At 40.5% G+C, this 19645-nt stretch overlaps 1 protein-coding gene across 1 annotated transcript in view; it reads left to right on the forward strand.

The window, feature by feature from the left end:
• Positions 1–19645, forward strand: part of FGF12 (fibroblast growth factor 12) — a 411991-nt gene that overhangs the window by 60473 nt on the left and 331873 nt on the right. The window lies entirely within an intron of this gene.

Here is a 19645-nt window from a genome sequence, read left to right on the forward strand (position 1 = left end):
GTGTCTTAATTTTATAGCTGTAGTCACCATCTGCAGTGATTTTTGGAGCCCAAGAAATAAAGTCTTTCACTTCTTCCATTGTTTCCCCACCTGTATGCCATGAAGCGATGGGACAGGATGCCATGGTCTTAGTTTCCTGAATGTTGAGTTTTAAGCCAATTTTTTCACTTTCCTCTTTCACTTTCATCAAGAGGCTTTTTAGTTCCTCTTCATTCTATGCCATAAGGGTGGTGTCATCTGCATATCTGAGGTTATTGATATTTCTCCCTGCAATCTTGATTCCAGCTTGTGCTTCATCCAGCCCAGTGTTTTGCATGAGGTACTCTGCATATAAATTGAATAAGCAGAATGACAATATACATACTTGACACACTCCTTTCCCAATGTGGAATCAGTCCATTGTTCCATGTCTGGTTCTAACTGTTGCTTCTTGACTTGCATACAGGTTTCTTAGGAGGCAGGTAAGGTGGTCTGGTATTCCACAGTTTGTTGTGATCCACATAGTCAAGGCTTTAGCATAGTCAATAAAACAAATGTTTATATGGAACTCTCCTGCTTTCCCGATCATCCAATGGATGTTGGCAATTTGGTCTCTGGTTTCTCTGCCTTTTCTAAATCCAGCTTGTACATTTGGAAGTTCTCTGTTCATGTACTGTTGAAGTCTAGCTTGGAGGATTTTGAGCATGACCTTGCTATCATGTGAAATGAGTACAATTAGGCAGTAGTTTGAACATTCTTTGGCATTGCCCTTATTTGGGATTGGAATAAAAACTGACTTTTTCCAGTCCTTGGGCACTGCTGAGTTTTCCAAATTTGCTGGCATATTGAGTGCAGCACTTTCACAGCATTATCTTTCAGGATTTGAAATAGCTCAACTGGAACTCCATCACTTCCACTAGCTGTTCGTAGTGATGCTTCCTAAGGCCCATTTGACTTCATACTGCTGGCTGTCTGGCTCTACATGAGTGATCACACCATCATGGTTGTCTGGGTCATTAAGATCTTTTTTGTATAGTTCTTCTGTGTATTCTTGCCACCTCTTCTTACTACCTTCTGCTTCGGTTAAGTCCATACCATTTCTGTCCTTTATCATGCCTGTCTTTGCACGGAAGCAGCTTTCACAGCTGCTATTTTGATGGTTCTAGGTTTTTGTATCATTGGCTATTTCCTATGGGTTTAAAATCCTTCGTTCCTACTGTCATTGTTTGCTCCAAAGAAAAACTGTCAAAAAAAAAATTTGTTCCCTGGTGGCTCAGTGGTGAAGAAACTGCTTGTCAATGCAGAAGATATGGGTTCAATCCCTGGGTCAGGAAGATCCCCTGGAGGAGGGCATGAAAACCCACTTCAGTATACTTTCCTGGAGAATTCCAAGAACAGAAGGAACTGTTGAGCTACAGTCCATGGGGTTGCAAAAGAGTCAGATAGGACTTAGGAACTAAACAACAAGGATCTGTCGTAAGTTTATTGGAGGAATCTGCAATTTCCTGTTAAAATTCTAATCAGTTTAGCTGAAAATCTCCTATCCCAGAGTGAGGGAGAGAAACAGACTTCAGGGGTTGAAAGGAGAGAACGTGTTTTGTCTCCTGAGAGTGGTTTCCTTTGGTGAGGGTTCATGGCAACCATGTAGAGCTTGCCTCTTGGGAAAGGGAATATTGACAGGGATGTAGGAACAGCAGGGAAGAGGGACCTTATTGAACCTGGGAGATATCAGATGGCTATCAGGGCAGGAAATGCAGAGTTTATGACCATCAAGCCTCCATTTTTATTCTTAAACTGGTTTTCCTCCCAGCATTCTGCATTTTCAGAACTGCCTATCACTGAATTATGCTTTCTCAGGAAGTTGAATGCACTAATTGTTAACCTAAGAAATCTAAGGTTACTGTGCTGCTGTCCCTCTAATTACATGGGTTAATTAAGAGTTTAAGAGTTGCTTAGAGCAATGATTCAGTTCTCCTAGGAACTTAAAGAAACCCTACTCCTTAAAAGGTCTTCTGTAGTCAAGCATGACTTAGATCTGACCAGTAGATTGAAATTTTAATTTGTTATATAAGTAAACATTACCTGGATGACCCCACGTATGAGTCAAATCAACTCTTGTAATCTGTAGGCCTCCTTTTCACATGCAGTTTATTTTGCTCCTATGTTAGGAGGTAGAATTCTCTGCGGAGAAGGCACGGGATTTTTTCGCCAGCCACGTAGCCCAGCAGGCCTGCATGGTTTCAGTGGACATTCTGAGCTTTCCTGTCATTCACCTAGCTCGGTCCAGGCAGGTTTCTGAATTTGAGAAGAATTCTCTATTTTTGCCCAATTTGGAGATGAATGGGAGTAAATTTGTATTGTCCAAGTGGTTAGTGCAGTTATTTCTTTATGGAAGAGAAGAAAGTAAAACAACGAAGAAAGGATTGGAGCATTTTTTTTTCCTTTGCCGGTATGACCAGTGATTTAATGTTTTCTTTTTTCATTAAGTCCATAATTGTCATCAAAGTATCCCCAGCACTCTCCACCACCAAGGTAGAGTTGATTTCACCTTCTGTCCCACCCACCCAGCTGTTCCTTTTATTTCTGTTATTGCCATGTCGTATGGTCATAAATGCTTTTGTGTCTCCTTATTCTACAGGACTTCAGGGTGAGATCTGACCTAGTTCATCTTTGTAGCCTTAATGTCTAACACAGGCTTCTTTGCATGGAAAGTGTTAAAGACTTTTTAAATGTTAAAACACATACACACACAGATTATCTTTTCATGACGAGTAAGAATTTTTGAAAATATACAAATATAAGCGTCATGATATTTTAACCAATTTAGATGAAGGCGCACACATTTTCAAAATTAATTTATTTTTTTCTTTTGGAAACCATGCAATCATTCTAAAATTGGCTCTATTATTAATCTACTTTAACATTTGAATCACTGCACATGGCATGCCTAAGTGCAAGCCTCATACAAAATGGTGCCTTTTTTCTAAAACAAACAGGTTAAAAATGTGTCTGGTTCCCATGGGAACCAGGCCACAGACACAGAATAGATGAAATAAGATTCATAGTTTTGTGATTGCTGCTACTGTGTAACGTTTTCCAAATCCTTCTATTTTGGACATGGCATTCATATTTAGTAGGCATGAAACAACTTTATTTGACCAGCTTTTGTCTCCTAAGGGCTCGGCAGTTCCTTTGAAATGGATGAGAATCAGAAACAGAAAATGCCAAATTTCAAGGCCTTGCCATTTAGCATTTGCAGCACAAATTGAGGCTTAATATTTAGATCTGATGGGAAGTTTATTAGCTTAACAGTGCTAGTGAAACCAAGCAGCCACAGAATTTGAGAATTTAATTCTAAATGCCTACAGAATACACTGAATTGTGCTACAAAAATAAATAACACGGAGCCCCTGCCTGCATAGATTTTATGTCTGTAATCTAGGAGCGTGATAGTCCGTGTGTACCATGTCTTCCCACAGGGGTATTTCTGTCACTGCACTGGTCTAACTGAGACCCCAGGATGCTTACTAAGCATCCACAGTGGCCGAAACTTAGAGCGGAGCCCTGCAGGATGGGGGGCTTGCCTTCAGTCCTTGCCAGAGAAGAGGTGAGAGACTGGTATGGAGGTGGGAACATGAAACGACTTCTGATACAAACCAGACTCAGTACGTGCTGACTTGGCCTGAGGACGATGAACAGTGAGATCAGAAAGAGACTCTGACTGGGGTGACCAGTCTGGCTCCTGGCATGGAGTGAGTGCTCAGGAAATAGTTGTTCTCTAAATGAATTGTTAAAGAATAGTTTTTAACGTTATTAATCAAAAGTGGGAATAAAATAGGTATCACTTTTAGTGTATATAATTAGCCAGGATTTTGGAAAGAAAATGGTTCGTGCCGATGCAAACACCTGGTGCTGAGAGCAGTAGAGATAGAGACGGCAGAGAGAAAGTGAGTGAGAGAGAGGAAGGAGGCAGAGAGGGAGAGGGGGTCAAGTGGGTAAACTGCGAGGACGTATACCAAGTGTTACGTGTTAACGCTAGTTATCTCTAGATGGTGGGATTTAAGTAATTTCATTTATTTTTTAAATGTATCCACTAAATTTTGTATAATAAGCATGTATCACACTTATAATAAGAACTATATCTTTTGAAAATATTTTAATGTATCTTTTAGAACTATCTAATTGTAATGAGACTCTATCTGCTAGTTCTGCTTGGAAGCATGCTTCTGGTTGAGATATCCCTAAGTCTCGGCCAACCTTCTGTCTCCTAAATCCAAGTGTGCCCTGATCCATAGTTGAATGAATTTGGTTTTCCAGATTATTTTATACATAGCCCTGGAAAGCAGAGATGAAGAACTAGATTGATCTGTAGTGCGATAATAATGCATCTGTAATTTTACAGCACAATTAAATGTCAAATATTCTGTCTTATTAGAGATAGAATTTGGTTGTGAACCTGTAGCATCTCTTTTATAATTGAGTTTACAGTGGATTGTCTGGTTATATGCTAGACATCTTCTGAGTTTCAACTGGTCATTTCTCTATAGTGTCATCGTCCCCTTAGATCTGCAGTAGTGAACCAACAGTGCCATTTCTTCTTTTTTTTAAATTTTAATTTATTTACTTTTATCATTTGGCTGCATTACAGCATGTGGGATCTTAGTTCCCCAACTAGGGATCGAAACTGCAACCCCGGCACTGGAAGCACGGCGTCTTAACGAGCGGACGGCAAGGGAAACCCCGAGCCGTCTCTTAACTTGGTGATGTCCTGGCTAATGGCTGATGCTCTCATTGTTTTTCCTTTTCTAACCGTATAATAAGGGGGTGGACTACGTAGTCTTGTGCACGTGCCTTTCACGCTTTGCTTTATTTTTGTCTTTACTGCCTCTCATGGAAACGGTCTCACTTTTCCTGTTGACTCTGAAATGCAGCATCCCTTTAAATCCCCCCATCACTGTTGAGCCTTGTTTCTTTTTAACCACCTAAAGTAAATCTTTTATTTGTGAACTTTTACTGTTTTTTTTTCTTCTGCTAAACATTCCATTGTTTTTTCTTTTATGGCTATCTCTCTTTTTGAGTGTATAACGTTCCTAGACTACATTTGTACCAGGTACTCTCTATGTTCATTTTCGTCTAATGATGATACCGAAAAATATCTATATTTTTGTGCGGGAACTATGGAATTAGAACATGCAAGCCTTTCTTGTTCAGAAAAATGTGGATATGTCCATATTTATCTTTTTTGACAAATTTTGATGAGAAAGGAAATTATAGACCAAGAATATGGCACACAGAGAACAAAATCTCCTTGGTTCTAAAGATGTATTTCTTATACAGGTGTCATATTGTTCTTCTAGAAAAATCCCTTGAGCTGATAAAGAAATGGAATTTAAACCAAAATTAGTGAAATTTGATCTAAGCAAGTGGACTTGGTTAACTGACTAGTTAAGACAAAGATAAATATGCGTGTGTGATTGGGAGACTAATATTGGGGTACACTGCAGTGGTGAGACTGCAATGCTTTAAGCAGAGACCCTTCCCTTCCCCCAAGCTGGCAGACGTGGTCACAGATAAGTAGCATCCTTTGATTCTTGACTGAAAAAAAATTGCATATCTTTTCTGGAGGAAAGCAATGACAGTTATTCTTTTAAAATAAGATCATAAGCAATTAGAATACTTTTATTTCCTTCATTAAATTCCATCCTTAAGAGACAGATCCTGTAAGGGGTTAGATTCAACTAAATTTGGGCTTTCAATGAAATATTATCAAAGTCTAAAATGAGACCATTCTTAATTGCAACCCCATAGACTGTATACCTCCAGGCTCCTCTGTCCATGGAATTCTCCAAGTAAGAATACTGGAGTGGGTTGCCATTTCCTCCTCCAGGGGCCTTTCCTAACCCAGGGATCAAACCCAGGTATCCTGTACTGCAGGCAGATTCTTTACTGTCTGAGCCACCAGGGAAGCCCCAGAGTTAACATGTACAACAGATAATAGATTTAGGCCCTTAGGAACCAAGAACTTCATATCTTAGAATTATCAGTTTCAGAATATTAAACAGTTCTGTGTAAAATATTTCAGAAATAAGATTTTAAAAAACCTTTATGTGAAGAAAGATGGGATTTTGAAATGTGACATAATTAGAAGAATCAACTACAATTTTTAAAAATGTAAATTTTAAGTGAAATTAAGACTCAGTGGATGGTTTACATGCATAAAAGACACAACTGACAAGAGAATTTGTGAAATGGAAGCCATATATGAAGTGATTGCACGCATATGAAGTGATTGTCTAGATAGATTTTAATAATAGGGAGAAAAGAAAATTGAAAATATGAAAGATTAAATGATACAAAGGACACAATACATATCTAGGTATATCCGGAGCCCCAGAAGGAAACAAGATAAATAATTGAGAAAATAATTGACTGAAGGTTTTCAGAGATTGATGAAAGACGTCATAAATACACAAAGGAACAAGTCTGCTTGTATCTTAATTTGGGTTGCTACTGGGCTCCCAGGTGGTACAGTGGTAAAGACTCTGCCTACCAGTGCAGGAGGTGCAGGAAAGGCAAGTTTGATTCCTGTGTCGGGAAGATCCCCTGGAGAGGAAATGGCAACCCACTCCAGTATTCTTGCCTGGGAAATCCCACGGACAGAGGAGCCTGGTGGGCTATGGACCGTGGGGTCACAAGAGTCGGACATGCCTAAGCACGTGAGCAATCAAGTGCCGTAGACTGGGCTGCTTGTGAATAACAGAAGGTTATTTTTTATAGTTCAAGAGGTTGGGATGTTCGAGATCAAGGTACTGGCAGATTTAAAGGATGCTTACTTCCAGGTTCATAGATGTCCATCTTCTGGTGTGTTCTCACATAACACAATGGTCAAGGAGGCTCCCAGGGGTTACCTTTATAAAGGCATGTGTGTGTGCCTTCAGTCATGTGTGACTCTTTGTGACACTATGGACTGTAGCCTGCCAGGCTTCTCAACCATGGGATTCTCCAGGCAAGAATACTAGAGTGGGTTGCCATGCCCTCCTCCAGGGGATCTTCCTGACCCAGGGATTGAACCTGCATCTCTTACATCTCCTGGATTGCAGGTGGGGTCTTTACCGCTGGTGCCACCTGATTGGTGTCTAGTTAATACTTGGTGTCCTGTTCAATTTTATTTGTTTTGAGTACTGAGTGTAGCTTCCAGAATTTGCTTTATGATTAAATCTGGATTTATTTCCAGTCTTCACTTTTTTCTCCTTAATAGGGTCCTTTAACCTTGTCTCTGTGTAGTACCTAGTCCCAGTACGGCTTATACTGTGCTGTGTTGCTTTTGTCTTTGAGTGTCTAAGAGAATGAGTTGAAAGGGGAGTGCTGTAAAGTTGACACTGATGTTAATCATTTTAGAGAATTTCTTTCTTTCTTAATTGATATGTTTTTATTCATGAAAAGACTGTTTTAGTGTAGTAGAAAAATCAAGAGGGTTTGGAATTGGAAGTTTTGTGTTTTGATCTTGGCTCTGTCTGGGCTGCAGATGAATTTCTTCATCTTATAAGATAGGATATCAAGTTAGGATCCAATCAAGAGACAGAAACCACACAATTGAAAGGAAATTGTAAATTGTAAAATTAAAATTGTAATTGAAAAAGGAAAGTTTTATATAGGAGCTATTAACTATGACATGGATTGAAGTAACAGGGAATTGGCAAGAAGTAGAGTTCTATGGAGAAGGCAATGGCACCCCACTCCAGGACTCTTGCCTGGAAAATGCCATGGATGGAGGAGCCTGGTAGGCTGCAGTCCATGGGGTCGCTAAGAGTCAGACACGACTGAGCGACCTCCCTTTCACTTTTCACTTTCATGCACTGGAGAAGGAAATGGCAACCCACTCCAGTGTTCTTGCCTGGAGAATCCCAGGGACGGGGGAGCCTGGTGGGCTGCTGTCTATGGGGTCGCACAGAGTCGGACATGACTGAAGTGACTTAGCAGCAGCAGAGTTCTATGGAAGTAGAAATAGCAAATATAAGGAGTGCTGCTCTGCATAAAGCTAAGGAAGAGCCTCTATCTCATCCTCGGCAGAGATTCAGACCTTTTTGGAGAAGGCATGGCCATGGCTCACTGGATGATGGAAAAGTCACTGAAGTACCTCACCTTTGGGACCTGTTAGAAAGTCTGGTGGGCTAGAGGAGCCCCCCTCTGTAGGCATGGGGCATTGGGGTGACTGCACTCTACGGAAGTCTGATGCTGGAGAAAGCGTAGGTTCTGCAGGAGCAGAGCATTGGCAGGCCCACACAGAGAGATAGCGATAGTCAGGAACTTGTTCACCAGCAGGGTAATGTAAGGCCTGGGGTGCGTGGTGTCTGATTGGCAGACCAACGCCAAGGTGGTCTCTGGGCTCAGGCCAGTGCCACAAGCTCACTTAGGGGAATGCATGTTCAGGGCACATGGTTGGGCAGAGAGCCACTAGATTTTCCTCACATAATAGCTGCTGACTTCTGTGCAGTAAGAATAAGAATATCAATCCAACGTAACACACTGGAAGCCAGAAGGAAAATGCCTGTCTCCAGCGCCCTCTACTGACAAAGCTTAATATTGTGGTTGCTGTAAAAGGGAGAAAAAAGTTCAAGTCCAGTTCAGTTCAGTTGCTCAGTCGTGTCTGACTCTTTGTGACCCCATGGACTGCAGTACGCTAGGCTTCCCTGTCCATCACTATGGAGTTTACTCAAACTCATGTCCATTGAGTTGGTGATGCCATCCAACCGTCTCATCCTCTGTTGTCCTCTTCTCTTCCCGCCTTCATTCATTCCCAGCATCAGGGTCTTTTCAAATGAGTCAGCTCTTCGCATCAGGTGGCCGAAGTATTGGAGTTTCAGCTTCAACATCAGTTCTTCCAATGAACACCCAGGGCTGATTTCCTTTAGAATGGTCAGGTTGGATCTCCTTGCTGTCCAAGGGACTCTCAAGAGTCTTCTCCAGAACCACAGTTCAAAAGCATCAATTCTTCGGCATTCAGCCTTCTTCATAGTCCAACTCTCACATCCATACATGATTACTGGAAAAATCAAAGCTTTGACTAGATGGATCTTTTTTGGCAAAGTAGTTTTTAATATGCTGTCTAGGTTGGTCATAACTTTTTTTCCAAGGAGCAACTCCATTACAGAGCAAATAATGAAGAATGGATTTAAATCGAGATATAGTCAGTTGTTAACTGGAACAGAGGAGGACCTATCCCCAAAGGTATAAATGTGATTAAATTAATTTTGAGTTTAAAAGCACTTTATAATATCTCAAACAGAATACAAAAATTCACTGTTACCTTTATTATGATTTGATGTGGTTAAACCTGATACTGATATAGTTTGCAGTGCCAAAGTAGATTTGCATAGATTGCAACCTGGAAATCTGCAGCATTCTGGTTTTTAAGGAATTTATTTCAAGATTCTGTTTGATTAATATTGCACCTGAAATTAAATTTATTTGGGCTTCCTAGGCTAAAATGCACTGCATGTTGGTGGCTATTAGTATAAAAAATAATATTTATTGAAATCGAATTCTATGGCAGGCATTATAAATGCATTTAGTATTGCTAATATTAGTATTACTAACCCCATTTTAAAAATGAGGACTTGAGATAAGGTAATTTACCACTACCATACAAATAGGAGGAGTTGAACCAGAATTCACATTTTGGTTTTTCTTGTTCCAAAATCTGTGCATCTGACTTAGAACACAGTCTCTCTTCAGGCCAGGTTAGCCATCACAGTGCTGTAACCTGGATAGAATGGATATTTACTTTGTGCTTTTAATGTCCGTGTGCCAGTTACTACGCTGGTTTCGAGCTTCATCTCTGTGTTTGGTGAATGTATCCTGTATATTTGGTTGCCCCTCGGTAGTCATGCATTTGGTGCTAGAAGTGCAGAGCAGGTAAGCAGAAAGTGACTTGGAGTTGATCGTCTCGTTCTCACATCAGAAAGTGACTTGTGTTATGTGCCAGCCTGGATGGGAGAGGGGTTTGGGGGAGAATGGATACGTTATATGTATGGCTGAGTCCTTCACTGTTCACCCGAAACTAGCACATTTGTTTTTATCACAACATTTTTAATGAGCTGTACCCCAATATAAAATGGTTTTGGTGTTAAAAAATAAAAATTAAAAAAATAAAGTGATTTATTCATATAGTGCAGAATAATTGGAGGAGGCATGTTCAGGAAAGAACAGTCCATCTTCCTCAGCGTTAGCAGGTCGCTGCAACCATTTGAGGTGTGTTTTAGGCCAAACATTTTGTTGTTGTTTAGTCACCAAGTCGTGTCCAACTCTGTGATCCATAGACTGTAGCATCACAGACTCCGCTGTCCTTCACTGTCTCTAAGAGTTTGCTCAAATTCATGTCCATTGAGTCAATGATGCTGTCTAACCATCTCATCCTCTGCCACCCCCTTCTCCTTTTGCCTTCAGTCTTTCCCAGCATCAGGGTCTTTTCTAGTGAGTTGACTCTTTGCATCAGGTGGCCAAAGAATTGGAGCTTCAACTTCAGCATCAGTCCTTCCAATGAATATTCAGGGTTGATTTCCTTTAGGACTGACTGATTTGATCTCCTTGCCATAGATTTTAATCTATGACTCGATTATGTCAGAGATTTTAATCTGTGACTCGATTATGTCAGAGATTTTAATCTGTGACTAGATTAAAATGTAGTTAATAATAGGAATCTATTTGTAATATTTAATAGCTTCTACCTGGGGAGAAACCGTGTGTCCATTAACAGTGGAATGGACACATAAAGTGAAATACATTGAAGAAGTGAGAATGAATGAAGCCCTGCTACACACAGTAGCATGGTGAATCTTTCAGACATAATATTGAGCAAAAGCAATACCATATCAAAGATTATAAATGCCAAAACAAAGTTCAAAAATGGGTAAAATTAATTTATGGTGCTATAAGTCAGAATTATACTTTTGGGAAAGGCTGTGTGGGAGGCTTTTGAGTACTGTTCATATTTAAGAGCTTGATCTGAATTGTAATTATGTGGGGGTGGTGCTGGTGATTCAGTCGGCTCAGTCCTGTCCGACTCTTTGTGACCCCATGGACTGTAGCCCACCAGGCCCCTCTGTCCACAGGATTCTTCAGACAAAAATACTGGAGTGGGTTGTCATTTCCTTCTCTAGGGATCTTTGAGGGTCAGTGACCAAAACCATATCTTCTGCTTGACAGGCAAATTCTTTACCACTGAGCCACCTGGGAAGCCCTCTAGGTGGGAGTAGATATTTGTAAATTTTACAGAACAGAACCATTAATATTTATGTACTTGACCACATGATATTTCAATAAAACATTAAAATGGTTAAAAATCTAAGTTTTAAAAATAGGAGAATAATCAGGAAAAGTAATATAGTGACATGATTGAAGGTTGGATAGCCATTTAATGAAGCTTACTAAAAGTTTTTAAATGATAAGAAAAAATGCTTAGTTTACAATGCCGAGTGGAAACAAATTAGAGTCCAAGCTTGGCTGCACTATATTATCCCCGGTGTGTAAAACAAATGTCTGAAAAATTGGTAGGGGAAAAAACTCATTAAATAGTAGAATTATAGAAATGGTTTGTTTTTCTTCTCTCTACCTCACTACTTTGAAAAAATTTCCTGCAATAAATGGTTTTTATAATCAGCTGTATTAGTTATGGAGAAAAATGAATATCCGGAAGGCTTCTTCACCTGTAAATACCCCATTATGTTTCCATTACTTAGACAATAAACAACCCAATTATCTGAGTGCCCAAGAACTCGGGAAAATCGCTCCAACCTGTCCTTTTAGCCTGAGATTTCCTGACAACCCCAAGTTTCTCAATGCCTTGCCACTTTGGGCTTTACAGTTTTTTAGTTCAACAGGTGGTTTTTAAGCATCAGTTATTTGCCAAGTGCTCTAGGTATATAGCAACATATAAGAAGGGCAATGATTTCTGTCTTAGATTTCCTTACTTTTACCAGGGAAGACAAAATATAAGTAGTCGTTCTAAAGATTAAGTTGAAGGAGGAAGAAATCCAATATACTATAAAGGTATATGTAATGAGAAAACCACATCTAGTCTCAGGAGACAGGATTGTTGCTAGAAAAGCTGTTTTGTTTAAGTGAAGACCGCTAAGATGAGTGTATGTTTGCCGGTTGTGAAAGGATAGGGCATTTGATGGTGGATGGTGGTGAGAACAGTGGATTATGGATCTCAGTGAGACTGAGGGATTGTTCAAGAGTGATGTGGGAAAGGACGGGAGACTGTGAGTCAGAGCTGGATTCTGAGGAGAAGGTTGCAGAAGCCATATGTGATGTGGAACTGAGTTGCTAGGTGGGGGCTGGGAAAGATCATTCAAGGTGAGCAAGCCAGTGATCTGAGAGCTGGTGTCAAATGGGTTCCACAGGTGGATGGATGCCTCATGGAGAAAAGAGGGATGGGCACTAAACAAGCAACATCTCTGCTGTTAGTCGCTGTGTATGTGATTTCCTCTGCTTCAGCTTCTTAGACTGTGCTTCCTTTTAAGGCCCACATAAAACATGACTTAGTCTATCACACCATCCCTATTTACCCAGTTGGTTACATGCCTTCCTTCCTTCGTTCATTTTATAGCATCAAATGTCTCATTGCATGAGTTGGTACTCAGTGAACATTTGCTAAATTCAATACTTTCTGTGAGGTATCACTATTAGAAATGGACATGTTGAGCTCAATGAACTCCAGGTGTTTAACCTAGAACTCTGGTTATGTTCCAATAGTCAAGGCACATTGATTTTAACTATTCTGAAAGCAGTTTTGTCTAGAGAATAACAATTTGTGTTTTTCATTTTGCATGCAGTCGCATAGTTTAGGAAAAAAAGTTTCTAATCATTTCTGCTAAGAAAAAACTATGACTTTTTAAGTAGTCACTTAATGTTTGTACTTCTGTTCTATGTCTGGCTTGTAGACTCAGTTTTCTGTTGATAAACCTGCAACATCAAATGAGATGCACGTATTCCAGACAGATGCTGCCAATGTCTGGAATCAAAACAAATCATATCACTTGCCTGTCACAAAAGAATGCCTCTCCTGTCATTGCGGACCAATCTGTTTAATGACACAATTGCTGGGCTGTGGAGCAGATGACTGTTTCTTTTGTCACTCAGAATTCCTGGGACGCTGCAAAGAGAAAAACACTTGCAGCTTGACTGGTGTGTCTTGGTCCCTCCCTGAATGGAGGTGAGGGGAAGGACTGTATTTTCCAGGGGGCAGTGGTCTACTTCTTTTAAGATGGATGGAAGGCTGTTTTCTGTGTTGCAAGTCTTCTTGATGGCTAATTATTTGAAGCCAGAAGATCCCAAGTGCAATTTCAAACAGTGTGGGATGAACTCTTGAAACTTTGCCACGTGTAATATGCTGCTGCATGTTGTGTCTTGGGGTTCCACTAAGAGATGAATAAGAGCCCCCACCTTCCAGGATATCTCACCAAAGAGACAGAAGATGGAATAAAATGACTTCTTTTGACTAGGCTGAAGGACTCACAAGCGAGAGGCACCTGTTTGAGTTTTCTGGAATAAATTGAGAAAGCTTCCTAGACAAGGTGTTCTAAGAAACTGGAATCCGTCTATTATGCAAGAACCAGGGAAGTTCTCTTCTTAAATTGCTTAATTTCTGGACCTGACACAGAGAGCATTGGGGTCTCTAATTGTAGTACACAGAATGGGTGCTACCCTCAAATACCCATTCCTTTGTTACAGCCACAGAAATTCTGATTTAATTGATGTCTGGTAGGGCCCAAGAAACTTCAATTTAAGAAAACATGATAGTTAATTTCAACGAAAATGGTCCATAAATCATACCTTTGACGATCACTGGTATTAAATACAAAAAAGTAACTGGATTTTGTAAGATGAGTGGTTAGTTCCAAGGAAAGAAGCGATGTCCTCAGGGAAGATATACAGGAAGAGTAGTAATTAGTGCTCTACTCTAAAGCAGGGGTGAAATTTCCTGCTCAGATACTGTGTACATTTTATTTGCATGTAATCTGCATAATCAGTGCTCCTTTTTCTTTGAATTTCTGACTGCTCCAAATCCTTTCATTAAAGAAGGGAAGCCAGGGTTGTCCTTCACCTTGAATTTTACCTAAGAACAGATTCATGGTATATATATTTCTGCTGCTACTCAGCGAATACCTAGGACAGAGAATTCATAACTTCCAGCTTCGCTTCAGTAACTGGAAAGTTTTCAAGGCGTTTTAAAATCCAGTTCACTTATACGTGTTTTGAGAGACAAAGGGAAACTCCGTTTAGTTCTTAGAGTTAGGCGTCTTCCATTGAGCCCACGAGGTGGCGCCCTCTCACCATTTCTGGCCTCCGTGCGGGTGAGTTGGCCTGGGGAGGCTGATCTGAAAGCAGAGAGCCTGGGAGATCTGTCAGCGTTACCAGCAGGCTTGTGGGAATTACTCTTAGACCATTAGGAACGACGATATGCTGTGCTCTTTGTTCACTTGTTCCAGTCTCGTCTAAATGCTGGAGGTCGCAATATCCTGTTCCGATGTTAGCATCAATTGGCTAAATAGAAACCGGAAGAGCAACCTCACACAAAGGCAAGGGGGGAAAAAGACGAAAGAAAAAATTAAGACAGGAAAAAAAAAAGAGAAAGAAATGAAATGAGGTCTGAGAGAATAAACACACTGTATGGGAAATATTGGGAGGTGAGAGGAGAGAAAAGTGGGCAGATGGTGATTCCAGGCTCAAGAAAAAGTCTTTCTTGCCCTTTTCCCAAGGTCAGCTGTCAAGGTCAGCTTGGACAGCCCTGGAGAGAACATGGGCGGTGGCATGCTGGTCCAAGATATGGGGCTTGGCTCAAGAGCCCACGGTAGCCAGGTGTATGGTCATTTTCCTGTTTCCTTCTCACAATCAGCTGGTGTCTATGATCCAGTGAAACCGTACTGCCTTATGCAGCGCTGCAGACTTCTGGACCTCTGTGAGCTGTGGCTCCTGAGTTTGAGGCAGAGGTCTGAGGGCCTGGATGAGCCTGGGGCCTGGCTGCAGGTGCAGTCTGCAGTGCTGGACCCTTGGTGCGCATGCCTCTCAGCTCTTCTGTTTGAACCCTCTCATTGCCACCTGCTCCGCATGTCACGCTCTGAATTCCCATAGGCTGTGGGACCTTGCACACACGTCGTGGAGCCATACTTGACCATGAGAAGGGATTTCCTTCAAATTTAGCTTGTATGAAGCAAATAAATGCCTTAAATATGAGAATGAAGGGTAAAGCAAAATCTTTGCTAAAATATAGACTTTGCTGATCTGAAATGTTCATCTCATTTTTTTAAAAATGGAAAACAATTTTTAAAAACAATTTTTTTCCCCCTAAGTTTGTAAAGAATATGGATCTAACTTTTGAACTCAGGTCCTAAACAAATGTTATTTGAAATAGTAAGCCAGATTATTCAGCTGCACTTTGTAAAGCCGAAGGCCGATTATGCCACATCTGTTTTTCAAAATCAACAGCCTGAAAGATAAAGTTAACTACTAAGCTAAGTATTCAAAGTTCTCCATCAGCCTTTCCAGCCCTTTGTCTTATTACCCTCCTACATTTCATGTTATTTATGTTTTTGTAAAATGTATATCTTATACAGGGTTATCTATATTTTCTGAAGATTTTTATGTAAGACAGAGAACATACCATTCTGTCATATCCCAGTGTTGATTCAAATCAGGATTCAGGAGCTAATTTTGAGAACTGCACAGTGATAAAAACCTTACTTGAGGTTCTCCTGAGTAACTATGATGTTTACACAAGTTACAAAGAGAATGGATATCATTGCACATGTCTGAATTTCTCTGAAATAAATCTTAGCTAAAATCCAGTTTCCCCAAGTAAAACTCATCCTTTTAGCTATTAAGCAATCATTGGATAGGCCCCATTAGTAACAAGCGCATGGCTCTGTGTTTCTCTTTGATAATAATAATAATAATGGATTTTTTCCTTAGGGCTCATCTCAATTACCTTGAAGTATGACTTTGGTACCATTGTCTTGGCACCATTCAGTGACACTGGAACTTTGATCTATCTGATATATGAGAGGCAGAAATGAATCTTCTAAAATACATGAACAGTTGATGCAGTTAAGACAAGTAAGCCGCAAAGGCAGTTTTTAAATTGTCTTTCTCTAGGAAAAGTAAATGGTATATTGAGTTAATCAGACCAAGGAGTACAATTCTGGTACAAGTGTGCACCTTTGAACTATAAACAGAGGAATTCCTTAGAGGTTGGAGTTGCTGAGCTAGAAGCCCAGGCCAGCCTTTGGTTCTGGTGTTAGAATTGCTGAGGATTCACTTCACAGTCTTGTCTCCTAAAGTAGAATTTCTCTCGCTGTCCCTTGCACAGAAAGGAGAAAATACAGACTGGGTCTAAAGGGTAAATCTAAGTGCTGCCATTTCCCGCCTGAAGAGGGCTTTTTATACCAGGAGTGAACAGTACTCTTGTAGTTTCCTTCTCTTCATTCTTGAAGGGTTATCATTGAGTACAGAGCTTTTCTCTGTGACTCCCTGCCTCTGGGGCTGTGACAATAGGGTGTCAGAAAAAAAGTGCACATCACTGGGATTCATAGGTGGCTTTCATCACCGGGTTCATAGGTGAGGAAGCCAAGGCACCGAGGAGAAGAGACTGACAGAGAGAGTGAGTCAGTGGCTGAAGTGGGATTGGTGGTGGTGGTGGTGGTTTAGTCGCTAAGTCCTGTCCAGCTCTTGGGATTCCGTGGATTGTAGCTGTCAGGCTCCTCTGTCCATGGGATTCTCCAGGCAAGAACACTGGAGTGGGTTGCCATTTCCTTCTCCAGGGGATCTTCCCGACCCAAGAATCGAACATGGGTCTCCTACATTGCAGGCAGATGATTTACCAATTGACCTATGAGGGAAGCCCAACTGGGATTAGGATCCAGATTACCTAACTGGTTTGAATACCTTAATAATATCCTTTCTGCTCACTACATCCTCCATTAGGTTCACTCATTCAGATATACATTCATTCACACCTTTATTGTGCCAACGTTTAATCAAGCAGGATATGGAAAGCTGTTTTGTTTTGACTTCTGTGATAAATGCTTGTTCTTTAATGTATAGGATCCCATTGAATTGAGTCTTCAGAGATTAGTAATTGAGGCAACTGAAGCCCAGGGAAGTGAAATAATTTGCCCACTTTTCTAGTTAAAGGGTAATACTGGTATTAGAATTTAAGTCTAGGTGGCATTAGGGGTAAAGAACCTGCCTACCAATGCTAAGTCCAGGTGGCATTAGGGGTAAAGAACCCGCCTACCAATATGAGAGACAAAAAAGATGCAGGTTCCAGGGCATGGCAACCCACTCCAGTATTCCTGCCCAGGGAATCCAATGGATAGAGGAGCCTAGTGGGTTATAGTCCATAGAGTTGCAAAGAGTTGGATACGACTCAAGTGACTTAGCACGCACACCCTAAATATAATTTTTTTCTGCCATATATCATTTTACTCTTCAGTTCAGTTCAGTCCCTCAATTGTGTCCGACTCTTTGCAACCCCATGGACAGCAGCATGCTAGGCCTCCCTGTCCATCACCAACTCCCGGAGTTCACTCAAACTCATGTCCATTGAATTGGTGATACCATCCAACCATCTCATTCTCTGTCATCTCCCTCTGCTCCTGCCTTCAATCTTTCCCAGCATCAGGGTCTTTTCAAATGAGTCAGCTCTTTGCATCAGGTGGCCGAATTATTGGAGTTTCAGCGTCAGCATCAGAAATCCCAATGAATATTCAGGACTGATTTCCTTTAGGATGGACTGGTTGAATCTTCTTGCTGTCCAAGGGACTCTCAAGAGTCTTCTGCAACACCGCAGTTCAAAAGCATCAATTCTTCAGCACTCAGCTTTCTTTATAGTCCAACTCTCACATCCATACATGACTACTGGAAAAACCATAGCTTTGACCTTTGCTGGCAAAGTAATGTCTCTGCTTTTTAATATGCTGTCTAGGTTGGTCATAACTTTTCTTCCAAGGAGCAAGCGTCTTTTAATTTCATGGCTGCAGTCACCATCTGCAGTGATTTTAGAACCCAAGAAAATAAAGTCTGTCACCGTTTCTACTGTTTCCCCATCTATTTGCCATGAAGTGATGGGACCAGATGCCATGACCTTAGTTTTCTGAATGTTGAGTTTTAAGCCAAGTTTTTCACTTTCCTCTTTCATTTTCATCAAGAGGCTTTTTAGTTCTTATTCGCTTTCTGCCATAAGGGTGGTGTCATCTGCATATCCGAGGTTATTGATATTTCTCCCAGCAATCTTGATTTCAGCTTATGTTTCTTCCAGTCCAGCGTTTCTCATGATGTACTCTGCTGCTGCTGCTGCATAGAAGTTAAATAAGCAGGGTGACAGTATACAGCCTTGACGTACTCCTTTCCTCTTTGGAACCATTTTTTTACCCTTACCAGTGCTCAAAACAGTATCAAGGATTGGGAAATGTATAGTATTTATTGTATATGGATTGAGCTACTTTATACTAGGGCATTTTCTACAATGACTTAGAAATGTGAGCTGTGGCTCCTATCAGTGAGCTTACATTTAATTTGAGAGAGACATTGCATACATTAAAATGCAAGTAAAACTGTTAAGTCAAATGTCATTATCAAATTAGTGTATAATATTTAATGGACTGAAGAAATGTTATCAGCCTCACGATGGATGCTCATAGTGACTGATGAGTTAGATTGTGTGTCTGGTGAGTAAGGCATCATTTGTTTCATTTTCAATTTGTTGAGTGATTAACATATATTAGAAGAGTAAATAGACTTGGATTTTCAAATGTAGCAGATGTTTGGAATCCTTTTACCATCTGTAAAACAAGATTTAGAGAGATGCTGCCTATATATTTTTGCCTTCTAATTTATGAGAAATTCCTTTTCTTTTTAATTTAAGAGATACTTAAGAACTAGGGTAAAGAAGAGTGTTAGTGCAGGAAGATTTTGAAGCTCAACACATCAACATTCAGTCTCATGATCTTGTTCCTCACAGTGCACCTGCTGGCAGAGTTGTCACGTTCAGTGAATGGAACTCAGACTCTCCGGTTTTTCCAGAAACCTAGAGATCACTCTCAACTCATTCCTGTTGGTCCTACCCCATACTCCATCTGACTAATCATGAATTCCTCCACTGCCACCACTTTAATCTTGTTTCTTTCACATAGACGATCGCAGAATACTCCCAACCAGTGTATCATGGGACTGCTGTCAGACTGACATTTCAAAATGCATTTCTTTTCCATTTCACCTCACCAACTCTTTAAAATCTTTCAAAAGATTTCTTATTACACAGTTAACAAAGGTATTTTTCTTCCAAAGGTTTATAAAGACAACTTCTTCCAGTCCTTTTAAAAAATTATCTAATTCTTTATGCTCTCATACCATAGAATCTTTCTATATACTCTCCACCTCCCCTTCCCCCAACCTGAGAAAGTGTTCCATTCTGAGCCCTTTGACTTGAGCTAAACTATTGCTTCTCCAGTAGAGACTACCCTGGCTCCCCTTTCCTTGTAGTATACTTTCACACAACCATGCACCTCTGTTTCTTCACAGATGCAATTTTACCTTTAATTTGTGTCTGTCTCTCCCATTGCTGGATTCTCAGCTCAACTGAAACTCGAGTTAGGTCTGGTTTTGC

The sequence above is a fragment of the Budorcas taxicolor genome, chromosome 1, assembly GCF_023091745.1.
Source record: "Budorcas taxicolor isolate Tak-1 chromosome 1, Takin1.1, whole genome shotgun sequence".
NCBI lineage: Eukaryota > Metazoa > Chordata > Mammalia > Artiodactyla > Bovidae > Budorcas > Budorcas taxicolor.